The sequence below is a fragment of the Epinephelus moara genome, chromosome 14 (genome assembly GCF_006386435.1).
Source record: "Epinephelus moara isolate mb chromosome 14, YSFRI_EMoa_1.0, whole genome shotgun sequence".
NCBI classification, from domain to species: Eukaryota; Metazoa; Chordata; class Actinopteri; order Perciformes; family Serranidae; genus Epinephelus; species Epinephelus moara.
Genome location: NC_065519.1, coordinates 28,912,511 through 28,932,429, shown reverse-complemented (window position 1 = coordinate 28,932,429; position 19,919 = coordinate 28,912,511). Strand labels below are relative to the sequence as shown.

The following is a 19,919-nucleotide window of genomic DNA, read 5'->3' as shown; positions in this document are numbered from 1 at the left end:
TAGTGTTACAATATTTGCGCATATCCAAAAACCTGTTGATATCCAAGTCTCACATTGGGCCTCATTCACTAATATCTGCGCAGAAATGTTCTTACTCTCCGCAAAAAATAAGTACTTGCGCAAAATCACCGTCGGATTCATGACACGTGCGTACCGGCCAATTTTGTTCTCACCACCGTGCATATGTTAGTAAATCAGAACCATTCTAAATTGACAGGCGCGTGTCCGCGATCTGCAATCAGCATACTACCACGCCCCCATTTCTCCATATAAGGAAACCGCTTGCCTAGAGTTGATTCATGAATGAAGGAAGCGGTTACGCGAGGAGAGAAGTAGTAAATTTCACAGTTTGTTAGAAGCGATGGCGCCGGGTCTTACAGGAATGCCATGGGTCATTGTAAGATTGTGGAGGACACAGCATGCCAGGATGATCTTGCACACCTTCTCAGGGGTATAAAGTAGTTTGCCACCGGCCGTATCTGATCCAAACACATCCAACGGCCCTTAAGCACGCCAAAAGTGCGCTCTACGGCGCGTGTGTGGGCATGTATGTTATTATAGCGCACCTCTTGAGGGGTTTCAGGGTTTGCGTATGGTGTCATCAGCCATGTTTTAAGGCCATATGCCCGGTCACCCAAACAATATAACATTTTAACATTAACGGAATAGAGACTTACTGAAAATACTAACTTAAAACAATTGAAATAAAAGACTAGAACAAAAGATGCTCACCAACAAGCCATCCACTTCTCACAGCCCCTGCCTCCAAACGCATTCCCACTGTACTGTTTTGCAAAATAAATGAGTCGTGGGTGCCTCCTGGCCAGCGGGCCACAGCCTTAAGGATATGGCAGTCGGCATTACAGATCATCTGCACGCTGATGGAGTGATAGTTTTTCTGTTCATGTTATTGTTAATATTTTAATTGTCACAATGATGAGGGTGAACGTGTGTCAATTTCATGGTAATTTAATCCATTTGGCCAATATATTAGTAAATTAATTATTTTAAAAAATGTTAATTAAATCTCTTTTTCATGAATGTGGTTTTATAGACTCTGCATGTACTTAAAAGGTATGTTTGCATTTTCTAAGTCAGTTCGGCCTTCCTCATTTGTGCGTACGCATGGTCTGAGGCAGTTCTAAATTTGTTCGCAGAGTAAATACAAATTCGGGTAAGAAAATATTGATGAATCCCGGATTTGTGCGTACGCACTGTTTGTGAATGAGGCCCAATATGTTTAAAAGTAGAGGTGTTTCTGCGTCTGACCAGTAATGTGGGCCTTGTGTTTGGGCATGCATCTCTACCCCACAGCCTTGCAAACTGTTTTATCAGCAGGTTTGTGTACAACAGGCATGTCCAAAGTCTGGCCCGGGGGCCAGTTGTGGCCCGCAGACCAATTTTAATCAGCCCTCAGCTTGACTTTCAAAATATACCATATGTGGCCTTTTATACAATAATGTTTAATCAAGCAAGATCACTTCCCATTTTTACCCTTCACCTCACATATAGGACTATCATACAGTTTGTAGACAGGCATCACATAGTAATAGTTCATTAAAAAGATAAAAATGGTTGCATTTGTCTCACTTTTTTTTTTTTTAAACCAATTTGCCGCGAGAATCAGTTGGCCCCCAGGTATTTTCATGTTGTTTTATCTGGCCCCCATTCAAAAATGTTTGGACACCCCTGGTGTACAACGTATCCATGATGGCACACAGAGCTGACTGTAAACTGAACAGACACCATGTGTCACAAACTGTACTAAAAATACTATTTGAGACATATTCTGAATGCCCTGTATATATATCCATAAAATGCTATTAAACCCAAAGAATACTGGCATGTTCTACATGTCTTAATCAGAAAATGCTACAATCAGAGTGAGGCCTAATTCAGAATATCCAAACTGAATATGCTGTTTACATGAAATTCAGAATAGTGTCATATTCAGAAAAATAGTGGAATATTAGTGTGCATGTAAACATACCCAATGTTTGTGTGTGCACAAGCAGAAGTGACACTGCTGGTTTGAATGTTTATGATAGTGGATCTCCAAGTGTTGCGTGACATTAAGTTAAGTAGTCACATCAATGTCAAGTCAGTTTTATTAATAGACACTAAATCATATCAAAATTTATCTTGGGACACTTTGCATACAAGCAGCCATACTCCACTAATTAAAATAAATTGAATTAGTTAAATCAATCAGTTCCTCATCCCAACCTACATGTGCTGTTCTGAGGCCGGTTGGATGTTCAGCCAAATTCAGGGAAATAGCATTGGAAACATCCTATGGTAGTAAAATGATCATCCCAAGGCACACCTGTGTAGTAATGATCCTGTTAGCATCCTGATATGCCACACCAGCCAGCTGGATGGAGAAGTGCTCATGAATATTGATTTGAACAAATTTGTGATCAAGATGAGAGAGATATCTGTTGAGTGCATAAAAAAAGTCTTAAATCTTTAACTTAAAAAGCAAAAAATAGAGCAAAAACAAAAGTGTTATGTTTAAGTTGTTCAGTGTATAATGATTTAATTTCTACAATGTTGCTTCAATCCAATACCTCACCGTCTGCATGGCCAATTTGCCCTGTCTACAAAATGTTTGTCGGCATGGGTCAGAGCTTCCCTACAGGTGTGCACATTTACTCATCAAGTTTATTTTTACAGATTTTACAGACCAATTTCTGTGTGGGAGGTGGTGTATGCCTCCCACAATGGCTATAAAATGAGGCTCCAGAGCAGTGACAGCCACATTATATTTTTTTTCCCAGTGTTTCTGGTTATGTACTTAAGATATGAGCCAGCTCTGCATTAAACTGAACACACTTTTGCTTTTGATATTTCAAAATGTTCAATTACCCTCACTTTTTTTCCTACATCAATATGTAGCTTCAATGAAAAATCATGTCCTTTTTTAGACTGGTGGAATACTCATTTAGGTGTTCATTTAAGTTAGTTTTTAACAGAGGGGTTTATTGATACATCATCTAGAGCTCTATTTAAATATCATTTTATTGTTTAAAAAAAAAGGCAAAATTGACTTAATATGGCTGTGTGAAAAAAGATTCTGCCAAAACCTTTGACTCTGAATATGTCAAAATTAAACAAGACTTTTGGACCTGGCTTAAACCAATGTTCAGAATTCGGTTATGAAAATGTAGGCAAATTAGGGCATATTTAATGAGACAATGCCCCATATTTAAACCTAAAATTTGTATGCCTCAGCGCACGAGGCAAAGTCTCTCACGGACGCTCAAGAAACACAACTGGGAGCATCGGTGGCTTAGTGGTAGAGCAGGCGCCCCATGTACAAGGCTGTTGCCGCAGCGGCCCGGGTTCGAATCCAGCCTGTGGCCCTTTGCTGCATGTCATCCCCTCTCTCTCCCCCTTCACGCTTACCTGTCCTGTCCATTAAAGGCAAAATGGCCCAAAAAATATCTTTAAAAAAAAAGAAGCACAACTGTCAAAAATATTTGTGGCAGCTTTGGGCTCTAGTCGCTCATCACGTGAATCATTCGAATGTTCGATCATGCTTGTCAATTTAAAGGAGCCGCAAAGCGTACTACTGGCTTGAAAGCAGCGTAGTTGCTGCTTGCTGTTGTCCAGTCAAAAAGTCAGTCAGATGCTTTGCTTTGCTGTTTGTCATCCCATTCAAATCCAAGCAAGGAAGGCTTGCATGCTACGTCACAACATTAGCCTACAATTCTCTCCTCTATTACTAACATTACACACTTTAGAACTCACAAGACCAACCAACTACCTCCACAACGCAGTCCCAAGCCTCACTCTTTTTATTTTGGTCTCTGTAACCGAACAGCAACACATTATAAAGGACTGAGTGGGCGCAAACGCAAGTAATCAACTTCTCGATATCCACTGTCAGAGTGTGCTGTAGGACCCAATTAAAATGTCATCGTTTTATTCTATTAGACATTTGTGTGAAATTTGGTCATAATTTTAATTAGATGAATTGAACAAATGAACAAAACATGTTTTGTGAGGTCACAGTGACCTTGACCTTTCACCTCCAAATTCTAATTAGTTCATTCATAGGTCCAAGTGGATGTTTGTAGCAAAATTGAGAAAACTCCCTGAAGGTCTTCATGAGATATTGTATTCATGAGAATGAGACCGGCACAAGGTCACAATGACCTTGATCTCTGACCATCAATTTTCAATCAGTTCATCGTTGAGTCCATGCTTATGCCACATAATCCCTCACAGTGTTCTTGAGGTACTGCATTAAAAAAAATGGACAAACAAGGTCATAATGACCTTGACCTTTGATCTATGACCACCACAGTCTAATCAGTTCATCATTGAGTCCACGTGGACACTGGTGCCAAATTTAAAGAAATCTCCTCTAGGTGTTCTTGAGATATCCCATTTAAGAGAATAGGATGGACAAATGTATGGATGATGGATGTCGATGGATGCATGGATGTACAGACAGACAATCTGAAAACTAATGCCTCCTGCCACAGCTATCACTGGCATGAAGGCATTAAAAAAATAAATAAAGTTGGCAGTATAATGACAATATATGAGGTCATAAGCATTAATTTTCTGTCTTCACTGTATACAGACACATGCACAGGAAACAAACAAAAAAGAAAATATTTTGCTACCTTTCCACACTTCACACACACACAAGTGGGTCCAGCAAAAAATGGACCCAAAGTGGATAAAAAAAGATGGACAAACAATGCCTCTTGATGTGTTGTGGTGTTATGAGGGCGTGTTAAGGAAAAATACACTTGCTGTTTAAATTGATGGATTACATTTATCTTGGCAGCGGTTTGTCTCCGTGAGCTCTTTATAATGGATTTTTTGAAAGCCTTGAGCCTGCAGTATGAGCTTCTGACTGTGGCAAACACACAGGTGCATTTAGCCTTTTCCTAGTCAATAATGAGCATTAGAAGAAGCTGAAATTGCAGCTTAAAGGTGCCTGGTTTATAGCAATAATAAATGTGTTAATGTGGTATGAAAACAGCTTTGCTTTTCAAAGCTGTGCTCTGGGGTTATGGGTGGTTCCTGATGATGGCAATACACATTATGGCAAGCAGGACGTCAAATTACTTTAGAATGCACTTTACAGTAATACACTATCACTATAATGGCCAACACTTGTTTTCCTATATTAGCAGTCTACTGCTCATATTACGTCTGATAGGCCACTCTGTGCCGCTTGTTAACAGTGTCTCTCATTCAAACTCTTTTGTGCCAAAGTTTTCTATTAGACAATGGCTTGAAGGATTTGTATAACTAACTGAAATAATGGGTGATTAGTGTACAACAGCAAGGACATCCTTTACAAAGAAAAAAAATGCAAAGGTAAGTCAAGGCAATATGTACCAGTCAGTGACAACATTAAAACCACTGACTGGTGAAGTGAATAACATTGATCATCTCATTACAATTGGAAAACCTTTGATTCTGGCATTCATGTTGATGCTACAACACTGTTGCCGACTAAATACACCCCCTAATGACAATGGCATTCCACATAAGCAGCGCCCCCCTAGCAGGACAGTGTGCCCTGTCACACCCTAAAAAATGCTCAGGAATGGCCTAAGGAATGTGACAAAGAGCCCAAGGTATCAGCCTGGCCCCCAATTTCAAGCATCCATGGGGTGCACTGGTACTGATCCAAAGAGGTCATACTGTGGATCATACTTGGCTCTGACCTGTCACGGAATGGACAAATGATCTCTGGGGGTGTCCTGTGGTGTCTGGCACAAGAGCGTTGGTGGCAGATCCTCTGAGCCCTTGTGGGTAACAAGGCAGGGTAGTTGCACGTCCAACGGATGCTCAATCTGTTTGGAATCTAGGGACTTTGGAGGCCAAGTTGATGCCTTGAGCTCTTTGTCACGTTCCTCAGGCCATTCCTGAGCAGTTTTTACAGTGTGGCATGGCACATCGTCCTGCTGAGGGTGGGACTGCCATCAGGGATTGCCGTTGCCATGAAGGGGTGTACTTGGTCTGCAACAGTGTTTGGGTGGGTGGCGTCAGGAGGCATCCACATTAATGCCAGAACCCAAGGTTTCCCAGCAGAACATTGGTGTGTAAAAAGAATCGGCTGCAGCTGTCTGACCTGTAAATACAGTGTTACAGTAGTCTATCGAGCCTATAGTACTACGGATAAACACATGGGCATGTTTTCATACATCTTGCTGAGACACAAGTTCTTTAAGAAGCAGAATCCCAAGTAAGATAATAACTTCCAAAAAGACGTTTATACAACAACAGTAAAGGAACTAAGGTAAATTACAATACAAATTCTAAACAGAGATTCCCAATGGCTGCATGCCCGAAAGATTTTTTGATTTTTTTGGTTAATTCTAAGAACCATTAGCATCAGGAGAACATTAAGGAAACGATTGAGTGTATAGAGTAACTGGAGACTGGAGATGAAGGAAGGAGCCAGTCTATCTAATGCCTTGTAAGTCAATTTAAATCAGACCTCGTTTGGATTGAGTGCACAGACATCAAGACAGGTGTTTTATAATCAAACTTGTTCGATACTGTAAGGACTTTGGCAGCTTTGGTAGAATGTACACACAGAACAAAAGTGGTCTAAGTACTGATCCCTGTGGGATTTGTGTTCAACCTCAGAGCAGGAAGATACAGTATTATTGTACACAACAGTGTCTTGTTACTCAGATATGAGTGAATCCAGGCAAGGACCAGCTCCTTGTGACAGACAAAGCTCTCAAGACGTTCTTGGGGGGCATCATGGTCTACAGTGTGTTACGGTCTCCGTATTTTCTGTGTTTAATGTGCTGTGCATGTCATTATGGGAACTATTCGGCCAGCACTTGTCAATCATTTATATGTGTCTAATTGTCTGCTCTTCTGGAGGGAATCCCCGGCGGACCACGCCTCCAGCCCGCTCTCCTCTGCTGCTGTTCAGTGTTCCCTCGCTTGCTGGTCGGCCGGCCCCCTCGCTGTCGTCATCGGTTCCGGCCAATCGCCGCTTCACCGGCCCCTCGTCTGAACCTTTAAAAGGTGCACGGAGTCAAGAGCAATGGCGGCTGTGATTTAACCTGAGCAGTCTGCCTCACTCCGTTTTGCATTTTAAGCTGCTGTAATCTGTTCGTTGTTGCTGTGCTATGTGGGAATCTATGGGCTTTAGGATTTAGCTTTGTAGCCTAGCCACATATCCTTTGTACACACACGTAGATTGCTTGATGTATAGTACACTAGCTTTATGGGTGTCGGTTTGAGTGTTGTTTTGTTAGTGAGGTAAGTCATAGAGCAGACAGACAGATTTGTTTAAGTTTTGTTATTCTGGGTGGCCTTCCACCACCATTAGTTAAGTTAGTTGGGGTATTTATTTTATTGGTGACAGGTCAGAGTTTTGTTTTATTTGTTTTATGGTTTGCCGTCACCCGCAGCCCTTCCCTGAGTTTGTTTAAATGTAATGTACCGCCGAGGCTCCTTTCGTGAAGCCCGATTTCCGGGTTGTGTTGCCGAGCCTGCGAGCGCGATTTTCTTTTTGTGTGCCGCTTTTACAAAAGCGTAGCTTGTATTGTTTATTTATGTTGTGAATGAATAAACGGCAGCTTGCCTTATTCGCTTCATTGTTTGGTTTTATGTTGCTTCCCTTACCCCTAGACACATACTGGGTTGTAGCAAGTGTCACATGCCGCCCTCAGATCTTGTAATAGCAGGATAGATGTAAGATCAGAATCTGTGACAGTTAGTTAGGAAGTCGTATGCTAACCTGGTCAATGCAGTTTCGGTAGAGTGTTTACATCTGAACCCAGACTAAAACTCATGAAGAGAACTGCTACTAGATAGATGGTTCCTTTTGAACTCAGAGCCCATGTTTTTTTTTACAGTTTGACCATGAGGGCAAAATTCTAAATCTGTCTGTACTGGCTTAGAGTTTGAGAACAGAGGTTAGGTACTTTTCCAATGTTTTAAAAGCAGTGGGTACAAAACCAGAACAAAAAGATTTATTGATGATTCTGATAAGACAGCATTCTTGTAGCCATCAGTTTTTGTGAGGTTGCCTGGAATGGAGTCTGGCGCACATATGGTTGGTTTAGAACTTGTAACAATTTTGGCAAAGCACACCAAAGCATATTTATCCAGAGATTCATTTCATTTTTATTATTACTGGTAATAAAGTAAAAATTGTGGCTTCACAGCACAAAACCCCAGACTGGGACAAGTTTCAGGTGTCTCTAAAATGGTTCAAACTTTAAAGGTTTAATGAAGCCCCCACCGAGACTGATGGCAGTGCATCAAAAAGCATTCATTCTAAAGGTCCTGAAGCACAATGTGTTGACAAAAGTTTTAGTAGCTGGAAGAGTGCCACATTTAAATGCAAATCACACCACACTTAATGAAGAACAGATGCATTACGCATTATCTAATGAGTTACAAGCTTAGGGATCAAATGAGTGAGGCCTTAGCAACATCAAACAGTGAATCATTCCCGCAGCTAAAGATTATCTGTCAGCACAAAATCCCCAAACTCCTCAAAATAACCGCAAACAATCTGATGTAGCCCCTGTAGCGTAATACACACAGTACAGCTAGGTGTGTTCATCACAAAAGAACCAAATCACCTGCCGTCCCCTGAGTTCAAAATGGCTGAACATATTACCTGAGCATTGAAATAGCCTCTGGCTGGAATGTAGTCAAGAGTGAACAGCAGAGAAAAACTGCCTACCTTTGCAAAGTGAGCTGCACGTCATTGCTGCACTACAACATGTCGCATACAGACCCCTGTCAGCTCCTCACCAGTAATTACTACATTTCTGAAGAAATTATCATCCTTTGCTCCATTTATGTCAACCCAGAACAAAATGTTTCAGTTAAGTCTCGAGTGCAGCTCTGCAGAGAGTAGGTGAGGTGGCAGGAAATAGAAAACTATCAGGCTGTCAAAGTGGATTACACTCACAATGCACCTGCTTCTACTGCGGAGCTGTAAAACAGGAACATGAGCCACAGTGTTGTTCTTCACATCAGTCAAACTCTCCTTCATGAATATTGATACTTCAGAGGTGAACTAAGCATAATTATTTGAAAGCATGTGAATGAATTAGGAAGGTACCAGGACCAGGGTGCACTGAAAAGAAAACTTTATCAGTCATTTAAATGTCAAGAGAGCCTACTGACGTCAAAGCTTAGTGGATTCTAATCACCTACAGAGGAGGAGAACGCTTGAGTTGCACGAGTGCTTGGAGAGGAGAAACTTATACATGATTGGACATTTGTATCGACAAAAACATTGCCTCACACTGTAGCAACAACAAAGACACATTGTCAGTAAGATACAGTCACAGTGAAAATCTGAACACTCAACAAATTCTGTGTTTAAGTATTAAAATACTAACATTAATCATTATTGTCTCAATGTGCCCACAGCCAACTCTCTTGCCAAAATATTTTTAATTAAATGAGGGCTGGATTGGAACAACCATTTTAGATGTTATTTAAATAAAGCACTTCATCACCATGATGCACGCAACTTGTTTGGTTTTAGATGACAAAGTAAACTAAATTAAAATTCATAATGAGGGAGCATATCTCAAGTATATTTTGGAGGGAACAGGCCTGAGGGAACAGGCCTTCACTAGAAAAAAAAAAAAACAGATTGCACATTGTTCTCATCGTCCCTCACTAACCTGTGGAGAAGGTTTAATCGTAAAAATACTAAATCAACTCATGCCTTTATTTTTGCTAATTTGTACTTTGATTTTAGTAGTTGAAATAGTTGACATGATCTGGAGCAAGCTACCAGTAGGCTAGTTTGCTCAGTTGAAAAAAAAGAAGGGAAAAAAAGAAAAGTTCATCTTTGGTACAACAGTGTAGGTAAATTTAAAAAACAACAACAGAGTCTAGGTAAGGGAGTATTATTCTGATAATTCAGAATTTATAGAGTCTTAATTTCACAAGATAAAAACTTAAATAATTCTTGAAACTAGTCCATACCCATTGGTAGCTTTGTCACCTTCTACCTATGCCAATCCTCAATGCCTATGTGCAGTTTCACATAGATTGACCACGTCAGTGAGTAGAAAAACGTGGGACAGACAGAATGACTCACTGACAGTTTCCGTCTTATGTACAGCATACCATACCATGACTTAGTCATACCAAAAATTAGAAAAAACAAACAAACATTTGGCCACAGGGGGAGCCTCAGTGATCGGTCGCATTTTAGCCATTTTTAAGCATTTTTCTGTTGTTATAGTGCCACCCAGTTGCCAATTACAGTTACATTTCTCCAGTCACCTTGAGGCGTCCTGTTCTACATATCTACCAAGTTTAGTAAAAATCCATATGGCGGTTAGGCCTAGATAAGAAATGAGCTCTCTAGCGCCCCCATTTTGTTTGATGGGGTCAATAATGGAGGGGTCCCCTCAGATTATGTGTGGTCATATGCCTACAAAGTTGCGTGGTGATGGGTGAAACCCTTGAGATGTTATACACCTTTATGTGATGAGCCACGCCCTCCGCAATATTCATTGCCTTATAGAAGCTCAGTTTTAGTAAGTTTTCCAACTTTTGCCAAGAGGGAACTTTAGATATTGGTCCCTAGATTATGTTCACCCAGTTTCATGCAGATCGCTCAAACTTCCTAGGAAGAGATCCATTTGAAGTGTTTTTCAAAAAATTCAAAATGGCGGAAAATCTATATAAGCGGAAGTTATGGGTTCTTGAGGCAAATTTGTTCCTCATGAGGAGAGGCATCTCTGTGCAAAGTTTCATGTCTCTACGACATACGGGGCATGAGATATGCCCATTCAAAGTTTGCAATTTCAATCGGTTGCTATAGCGCCCCCCTTTGGCCAATTGATGTAATATTGCTTCATTCGCATCCTCCCATGACCCTCTACCACTGTGCCAAATTTCACATGACCAAGTCAGTGAGGAGAAAACGTGGAACAGACACACAGACACACCCACAGACAGAGTTTTTGTCATTATAGAGTAAGATTATTGTGATACATTTACCAAAATAACGTAGAGATTATAAAATCATAAATTGAAGTTTTTATTATTTATTTTTTTATTATTTTGGTGAAGGAACCACATCACTTAACTTTGCATGATTGAATCAACCTCATCACACCACAGACTGTGCCGCTATCGCTCTTTATGTTACTGCACACTAGTAAGATGTAATAAACTGTACTTTGTGTCAGATTTGACCAAAACCAGAATTAATATGCTCTTCATTAGACAGTAAATGAATGCCTTCCCTGCATAAAAATAAACCAAACTCTGCACATGGGTTCAGTCCTGATGGTAGCGCTACATCAATTGTCTAAATTTAAAAATTTTGAAAATTCATTAAAAAAATCAACCGTATGTGCTACAATGTTGCATCTTTCACCAAAATGTGGCCCCACTGAGCAGAATTTTTATACACCTGGACATGGCAGGAATTATGAGGTTCTTCAGTGTTTTTTGCAAAACCTGTAAAACTCATTAAACCTATCCCCTCCTACACTTTTTACTTAAACATCACCAAACTCGATACACAGCATCCTCAGACTGCCCTCCGCTCAGGCATTGTGCTATGTGGAGCACAGACACATGATATCTGAGATATTTTTAATAGAAAAAGTTATGATCCGAGCAGTTCTGCTGATGGACCCTCCCGTATTTCTCATTTGTCCTTCTCCTCTTCCTTTTATCTACTAACTCTTACTCCTTCTTCTTCCTCCTGAAAAATGCCAAGCCCCGACCCACTGCTTTGCAGCAGCCTTAATTATATTTGGTTTAATTAAATAATGTGTTAGAAGAAGAGAAAGAAGATAATCATACTGGTTAAATTTTTAGCAATATATGATCACACCTAAACACCTGGACACCTAAACGGTGACTATTGGATAATGTGGATGATGATCTGTGTGTTTACTATGAAATATAGAACATTGCTTTCCAGTTCTTTATTTCGAATGCTGACTAAACATTGCTGGCCAACAGGGGCAGAGCTATGCGTTGCAAACATTTGGGGCTCAGTGGCATAATTCCCAAGGGACAATTCTTTCCTATTTACTGCATCTACTAACCTGGAAATCCGGATGCCCCGCCCCCAGCAAATTCGAATTTGCACTGCACGGGGATCTGGCCCCGACGAGCAGAGCCCGCTGAATTGCCATCGGACCAATCAGATCAGTCTATCTGACAGAGGCGGGCTCTGGGCAGGCATAACATGATGAGGACAGCGCTGTGCCGTAGGAGTCTAAAAGTAAATAGCCAAGATGGCAGCTGCCAAAGGACCGCGTCCATTCAATTTAGCTTTGGAAGAAAAGCTAAGCCAACTACACTTATCTTTCTCCTTGAGAGAGGAACAGAAGACTGCCCTAGAAGCCTTCGCTTCCAGGAAGGACATTTTTGGCGTATTGCCATCGGGATACAGCAAAAGCATAATGTATCAGTTAGCCCCACTGTTCGGCAAAGAAATGGGGCTTAGTGCAATGAATACATCACCTTGTTTTTTGCTATGATTGGCTATCATGCTATCCAATTGCGTGCGGTGGCATTTAATATGCCTCAGTTAGTACCGCCCCTTGGGTAGGAAGGGCGTATCGGTGAGGGCCAGGCTCAAAATCTTTCTAGATTTGAGTCTGGATTTCCAAGCTATGCATCTACAGTAAATGCACTACTTCTCACGCCATTTGAGGTAACAGAATGCCTAAATATCTGTACATCATTTGGCAAAAAACATGATAGTTGCCCAGGAGAACTTAAGACCATCTTGCAATGGGATCACTCTAGCCACAATACAGCGACCTGTGACTTCAACCGAATGTGTGCCAAAGGCATAAAGTATGGGGCAGTGGCTCCTCCCTACTTCCTTCCACCATCCAGTGCCCATGCTCAGACCACACCTGTCTTCGAATTCAGGCTTCATTTTGAGCTCAACTGCATGTGCAAAGTTTCATCACTGACGAAATCTGACATCAGTCAGACACAGACATATAAACACCTGGCAAAGTACTCGCACCACTTCTGTGTTGGTTTCCAGTAGCTAATATGAAAAACAGAAGGTAGTAGATCCAGACTGCAGGTAAGCTCTGGGTGTTTATCTAGTATGGGTAATTACTGGGGGGATGCATGTAAGAATGAACAAATTACACTGTATAATTGGGCTACACATTGTAAAGCTCTCTGCATTACCCCATCATGACATGAGGTAAAAGAAACAGTGCTGTTCACTGCTGCCATGCAGCATTGGAGGATTCCTTTTGTGATGAGGTATGGCAATTTATTTTTCCGTTGCATCAACTGTCCCTGAAGTCACCTCACCTATTTTGACTTCTTTTCCTACATTTCCAGAATGAGTTTCGACACCCCCCAGTGAACTCGGTTGGCCTTGCAGCATCCGGCAGTTTAATGTACAGGAATAGAGAGCGATATGAACCTCAAAAAAGCAATGTCTTTTCTGTCAAGAAAATGGGAGCATCATGCACCTCACCCCACCGTGCCCCTTGTGGCTGCGCTGCATTCGGGTTTATTGGGTCTGCTGTCAGTGGAGAAATTGTTGTCTCTTACCCCCTCTCCCATTTCTTCCTGTGTGATTGTTGAGCTTTAATGAAAAATGGTGAGTCTAGAAGTCAAGAAGAAGGAACTCAAATCGAAAGCATTTACTGCTAATGCTTGAGACTGTTTCAAACAGTATCCTTTTTAATTTCATGTGCTGAAAATATCTAATTCATGGTGACATTTAGCCTTCTGGAACAACAAAATGGACCCAGCTACTCAAGGAGCACTGCTCTCACCTCCTCATGACTGTTAAAATGTCTCAGAGTGTTTTGCTGCTTTCATTAAGTGTTTTGGTGAATATTATCAAGGTTATGTTGGTCGACAAAAGAAAAAAAGACCCAAACACAGCCTTGGCAGGTGGCCCGAAACATTACTTTAGAATGTAAAATGGAAAGTCTTGGCACACAGGAGGTCTTAGATTCAGCTGTGCAAAAATATCTCAATCAGAAGGAAGATATCAGCTTTAGATGTTAAAGATGCCTTAAAGCCGTTTTCTTTGTCAATCCACAAGTTAGCTGTCAAGTGAGCACTCAAACAATTTGGTAAATTATTTAAATTACAGACTTGTCCTCCCAATCTGCTATACTACTGAGTTGTTCAATCAGAATCAGAATCAGAAATACTTTATTGATCCCCGAGGGGAAATTATTGTGTTACAGGTGCTCCTTGCAAGAGAGGAAAGATACATGAAAATATAAGAAATTTAAACAATAGTATTTACAAATATATAGTTAAAATAAATTCAAATATCTATCTATGTTCTATGAATGCCAGTAGTAATTCTAATAAAAAGCAGGCTATCCTTAAAGGGACACTGATATGAAACAAACTATGAATAGAAGATTAAAAAACAGTTATCAAAACAGTATTAAGAGATATTTTTGGGCGCTTGGAGGCAGCAGAAAAAGCAAAAACAAAACACTGACACTGCATACAGTATATCTCTTCTCATGGCTTACGGCAACCTGCAGCCCAGGAGCACACGTTGGCAAAGTACATTTATACCAACAACAGATATGTAACATCTGTATGTTACTATGTATAGGATATAGTGAAACTTTCCATTGATTCAGATTCAAGAACACTCTGGTTAACATGAGGTTAATTTTAGGCACTAGGAAGACTTGGTTTTGGTTTTGAGTTCAAATACACAGTATGGTGGTAGGCTACAATCTCTGCTGTAAATGCTGCCAACATCTCACTAAAAAACAAACCAGTTTTTGTTGTCAACTGGTCTCAGTGGTCTGAGCTTGGCAGCCATCTCGGCTTGGTGACACACCATCCACCATCCCCTCCACCTTCAGATGACAGCTCATAAACATGCAATCAGAACTATGTTTGCAGAAACATACAACATCAATATTTCTTCTGGTGACTGGGCTGTGGAGCCACATGCGACTCTTTACTGCATTAGCAAAGAGAGACATGTTTCTTGCCACTTGACAATTCAACTAATATTCACTGAAATGTTCATCCTTGCCCATTACTGAGACAAACATGTAGTGCTTTAGCAGCTTAATGCTCCTCTACATTCGCTAGCTAGTTGCTAAGTATCTTGCTAACTGTGCTGCACAGGCAGAGCACAGTGGTGTTTATCAGGTCTTTTTTGCTGAAAAGAGCTGCTGTTGGGGTTTAGTAGAATGCTGATGAGAGCAGTGAGTGTGGACTACGACTGTTCAAAGGTGAAGCCCCTTTTACACTGCCAGACTTTCTGCGAATGTTGGGCCGATTTGCCGGCAAGCTGCGAGCGTTTAGATACACAGAGCCAGACTGCCGTGTTGATCCAAGGTGCCCAATTTTCCGCCTCGTAGGGTAGACATATTGGCGGAACCCTTTCAGTTTAAACAGACTGAGGCGGCCTTCTGCAACGGGAGGAGCTGTTGAGGACATGTGGGAGGAGCTGTTGATGACGCCACACGTGCGAGCCACTGGCGGTGGATAAACAGGAAACAGCTGACAGCAGGAATTAGCGAGCAGCTAGTAGCAAGAGGGAAACGCAAACCTGACAGACACTGTAAAGATGAGCAACTGGGGAGACAAAACATTGCGCGCCCTCCTTGCCCTCGCAAACGAAGAGGCCATTAACCGTCAGATGACGGGGACGGTGAAGAACAGGCCAACTTATGAGAGAATCGCCGAAGGACTGACCAGCCGCGGCTTCCCTCTCACGTTACTGTTTACGTCACACGCTGAGCAACATGTTTTGTTACTTGCACACGCCCCCCATTGCCCCGAAAAAGGCGCATTCTGTGTAAACAAAAGTAGGTAGGTGGCATTTTGCTGCACTCCCCGATTTTGTTTTTATACTGCCAATGCTGAAAAAAGACTGATTGGGCTTTCCTGCAAATTTGCATAATTCCTGTCTAAAAGGGCTTAAGATTTAGGGGATTTAGTGGCATCTAGCAGTGAATCATAGATTGCAACCAGCTAAAAATTCTCCCGGCTGGAATTCAGTGCAACATGGCGATCTCTATAAAGGAATACTCACTCCCTATGTAGATCTAAAAGGCTCATTTTAAGGAATCGAAAACACAATATTCCTTATTTTCAGGGCATTATTCACTGACGAAAACATACTCAGTATATTTTATTCTATTTCTGCCAATATATCCCCCACTACACCACACTTTTGTCCGTTTCAGTTATCACTGTCAAATTAGGCGATTGTGTAGTCATAAAATCTTGCCGTGACTTGGCCGATAGACATGACAGACTACACACTGGTCCAGGACCCATCATTCCTGGTCAACTTTCACAATGTGCGTGATGTCATCGGATTATTCTTGTCCTATTTTCATTAATGTTATTATTATTATTTCAGTCACTATGGCTGTTCAAGTCACAGCCGAACTGAACGTTGTAAAAGAGAAAGCACCATAAGATGGAAGGAGCTACATTTGAAGTACCATACACAAACATGCAAGTCACCGAATCCTCCACAACAAGGTCCTGCAAATGTTTCTCAATAAAAGCCTTTCTCTCACAACTGAAATTATTAGGAGCTTTCAATTTTCAACAGCTATAGGAAATGCTGAATTAACTTTAACAGGGTAAACGGGAGCAAATTAAAAGTAAACATAGAAAAATACAGAGGGAATAAGAAGTAAAGGCCTGTTTCTAATGTGGTCTGTTTCAAATGAAGCTGGTAACCCCACCACTATTTTTTACTCTTATCCCTTTATATCTGTCTACATTATGAAGAAATAACATTCTTTGCTAGCTTGATGCTAACGGCAGTACTCGCCAGATTGCTAAAGTGCGATCATTTTTCCTTTTTTACTCTGTGTAGTAGAACCTAGAGGAAATATCAAAAAGCCTGGGGTGTTGTTGCCGTACAGTTGTCCTCGGCAGCAGATTGCTTTATGTTTCTATTGGTAAAAGTGATGGCTGTGATGGGAGAGGTCGTGGAAGACAAAAAGAAAATCAAACATACTAGACTTTCTGTCAGGGCGTTGAAAGGCATCACAGACGCAGCATCAGTCATCTCCTCTGACACACGACACAATGGATTATTGCGCACAGCACACACTGTCGATTACAAGGCAACATCATATGACAGTCATGTCAGGCTACAATCGCGCTGATATCATGTCGTCTGAACCCGGCATAAATCCTGCAAACTGGTCTTTCAACATTTTGTTTCAACCATAAAAACAAAACAGTTAGCTGAAAGAGGCTAAACTCTGAGATAAGAAAATGATAACCTTTGTTCAAAGTGAGAGTCAGCAGCTGAAGAACACCGAGTTTATCTTTTCTACTACACAGAATGTGCAGAAGTTGTGTAGTAAGTTTGAGGTCATTTACCATTCCAAGCCTTGCTCAACCACAGGCTTAATGACCCTTACCATTACAGACTATTTCATATGATGCAGAGTTGCTTAATGGCATGCAATGTCATTTTTTTTCTTTTGGTGAAAAAAAAGTTATGAGTTGCCCTACTTTCCTGCAAATCTCTATCTGGAGGCTTCCTATCATTATAGTCTGAACATTAAAGTGAATTCACAACTTATACCGCACTGGGGAAAAAAAAAACAAAAAAACACAACAAGCAATTACTCTAAGAACAAAAACAACCACTCACATAATTGTCCTTATTTGTGAGGCAAGAGGAATCTCACTTGACATGAGCAAAATCTAACTGGAGGCCAGCTCTTGCTATTTTGTGTTTTTTTTTCTCCACTGCTTAAATGTTATTTCTGGGGTGAGGAAGCGGCCTGGTTAATTGTGTTTGCCAGCCACCTCGTCTTCAACCTCAACCAGTGCATTAATTGCAAAGATCCCTGCTAGGGCCTGCTGACCTCTTATGTCACACTGAGTCATATCGTATTTGTTTTTGCATAGGTAAGCATGTGTCAGGGTCTGTTTTTTTCCCTCAGATAAACCAAGAGCACATAGTGGGAATTGAAAGAAATGCAGACCATGCGAAGGCCGAGTTCAGAGGGGTGTTTTGCCTCTTCCAGCTACTGCAAGGGATTTAAATGGAAACACTTTAAATCTAGATTATCTATAAAAGGTTAAAGTGACCACCTGCTGTCCTTCATGTTACCTCTGAATAATTCACTTGAAATGACAAGCAAGAGATGCTGTCTTTACAGCTACTCTTTTTCATTATAGGTTATCATATTAATATGCAATGTTCCCAAGCCTTACCATTAAAAACAGTGAAATATTTGCTTTGGGGAAGAACATCAAACATTACATTTTTTCACAACTCCACATTCACAGTACGTAATGGTGAACCAGAAGACCTCTGCAGCAACGTCAAGCTCAATATGCTTGATATTTCTGCAGCTTGAGCAACACTAATGTACTAATAGATAGTATTTGATCTTTATGGGTGTTACCTGAGCCAATTCCAGAGGAAGGGCACAGCAATATGGGGCATTTACAGAATGTTTTTGGAAGCTGGTGCTGAATTTGTCCTGTTGATTCGGGTGATGAGCTGACTGCATCACACTGTGCTTTGGTAAGATTGAAATATCCCTCTGTGGAATCAGCTGCTACTACAGTCAAACTACTCCCAGCCATCATCCCAACAGTGCACACTGTAATCACAGTCGTCACCACTCTAAGATCAAGCAAGCTCAAGGGGCTAATAACAGCTTTTCAGGATAACAGAAGAAAATGAATGATTCTGACTGTTTGTTCTCCCTTTTGATCCTCAGAAAGCCCAGCTGCTGATTGGACTGTTATGTGTTTTACACAGGAGGCACTTGTGTTGCCGTATCGCTGCCAAGTCATTATTGATCATGTGGCTGAAAACATGACATGAAAAAATAATAACATGATGGAGTTCCCCACATTCAACATTTATTATATCGTATTCTGCGTCAATACTTGGTCCTGATTGGCTGCATGGTGTCCATTAATTCTTGATAATGGACACCCGCTAAGGAGTTCTAGTAAACTGTCTGTTCACTGTTCTATATTAATGCTCCAGCTACATAGTATCAGCCTCTATCTAAAAATGACTAACTATGGCAACAGGGATGCAGTCAAAGCCTCCATGATATGTTACAAGCTTCATCTAAATACAACAAAGAGTGACTTCAACAATTCAAGGGTGTTAACAGCCAATGTAGCTGAGCATCCTAGCAAAGTCCAAATATGATGTTAACACGAACAAGTCAATTCAGTTATTCTGCTAAGGTTTTTGCACACAGTGTGCATTCAGCAGCTTTATACACCCCAAAAACATAAAATAATTAATCAACTAATTCAGAAAATAATGAGCCAATATTAACTCGCACAGGACTCGAACCCCAGTTTCCTGTGTCAAAGTCTTGTGCTTGACCCATTCATTCACCCCGTCTTACTCACTCCATGGACTGTGTCGCTCCTTATACTACATCACCTGACTTTCTAGAGGTACATTTGTGAGTTTTTTCTCGTAAATTTACTACTGTGATATCAGCGAATATCTGAGATTGGTTAGTATTAGCCTGAACTATGACGTCTTGGCTCAAGTCCCAACCTCTTCCGAACTTGACGTATCAATGTTATGAGTGGTAGCCAATCACAGCATGCAGTGGGATCTATAATAATGCGTCGTAGGGATGGGTATAGATAGCAGTATAATGGATGCCATCCCTTGTCCTTAAAACTAGGGATGCACCGAAATGAAAATTTGTGGCCGAAGCCGAATAAAATTAAACGCTTGGCCGAATACCGAGTACCGAATACCGAATACCGAATGCAGAATGCCGTTTTTTAGTTTTTCATTAGTTTTTGCAGATGAACCCCCCTCCAGATTAGTGATTAGTGTCACGGTACCAAAATTGGGATCCACGGTACGATACCAGTGAAAGTATCACGGTTCTGAGTAGTATCAGGATACCACAGCAAAAATGAGGCAGATGTGCCTTTTGTCATTTATAAAAAGATAAATCACTTTT

General features: G+C 41.0%; 1 protein-coding gene across 1 annotated transcript in view; it reads right to left on the bottom strand.

The window, feature by feature from the left end:
* sntg2 (syntrophin, gamma 2) overlaps nt 1–19,919 on the bottom strand; it is a 143,550-nt gene that overhangs the window by 83,434 nt on the left and 40,197 nt on the right. The gene's annotated exons all lie outside the window — the stretch shown is intronic.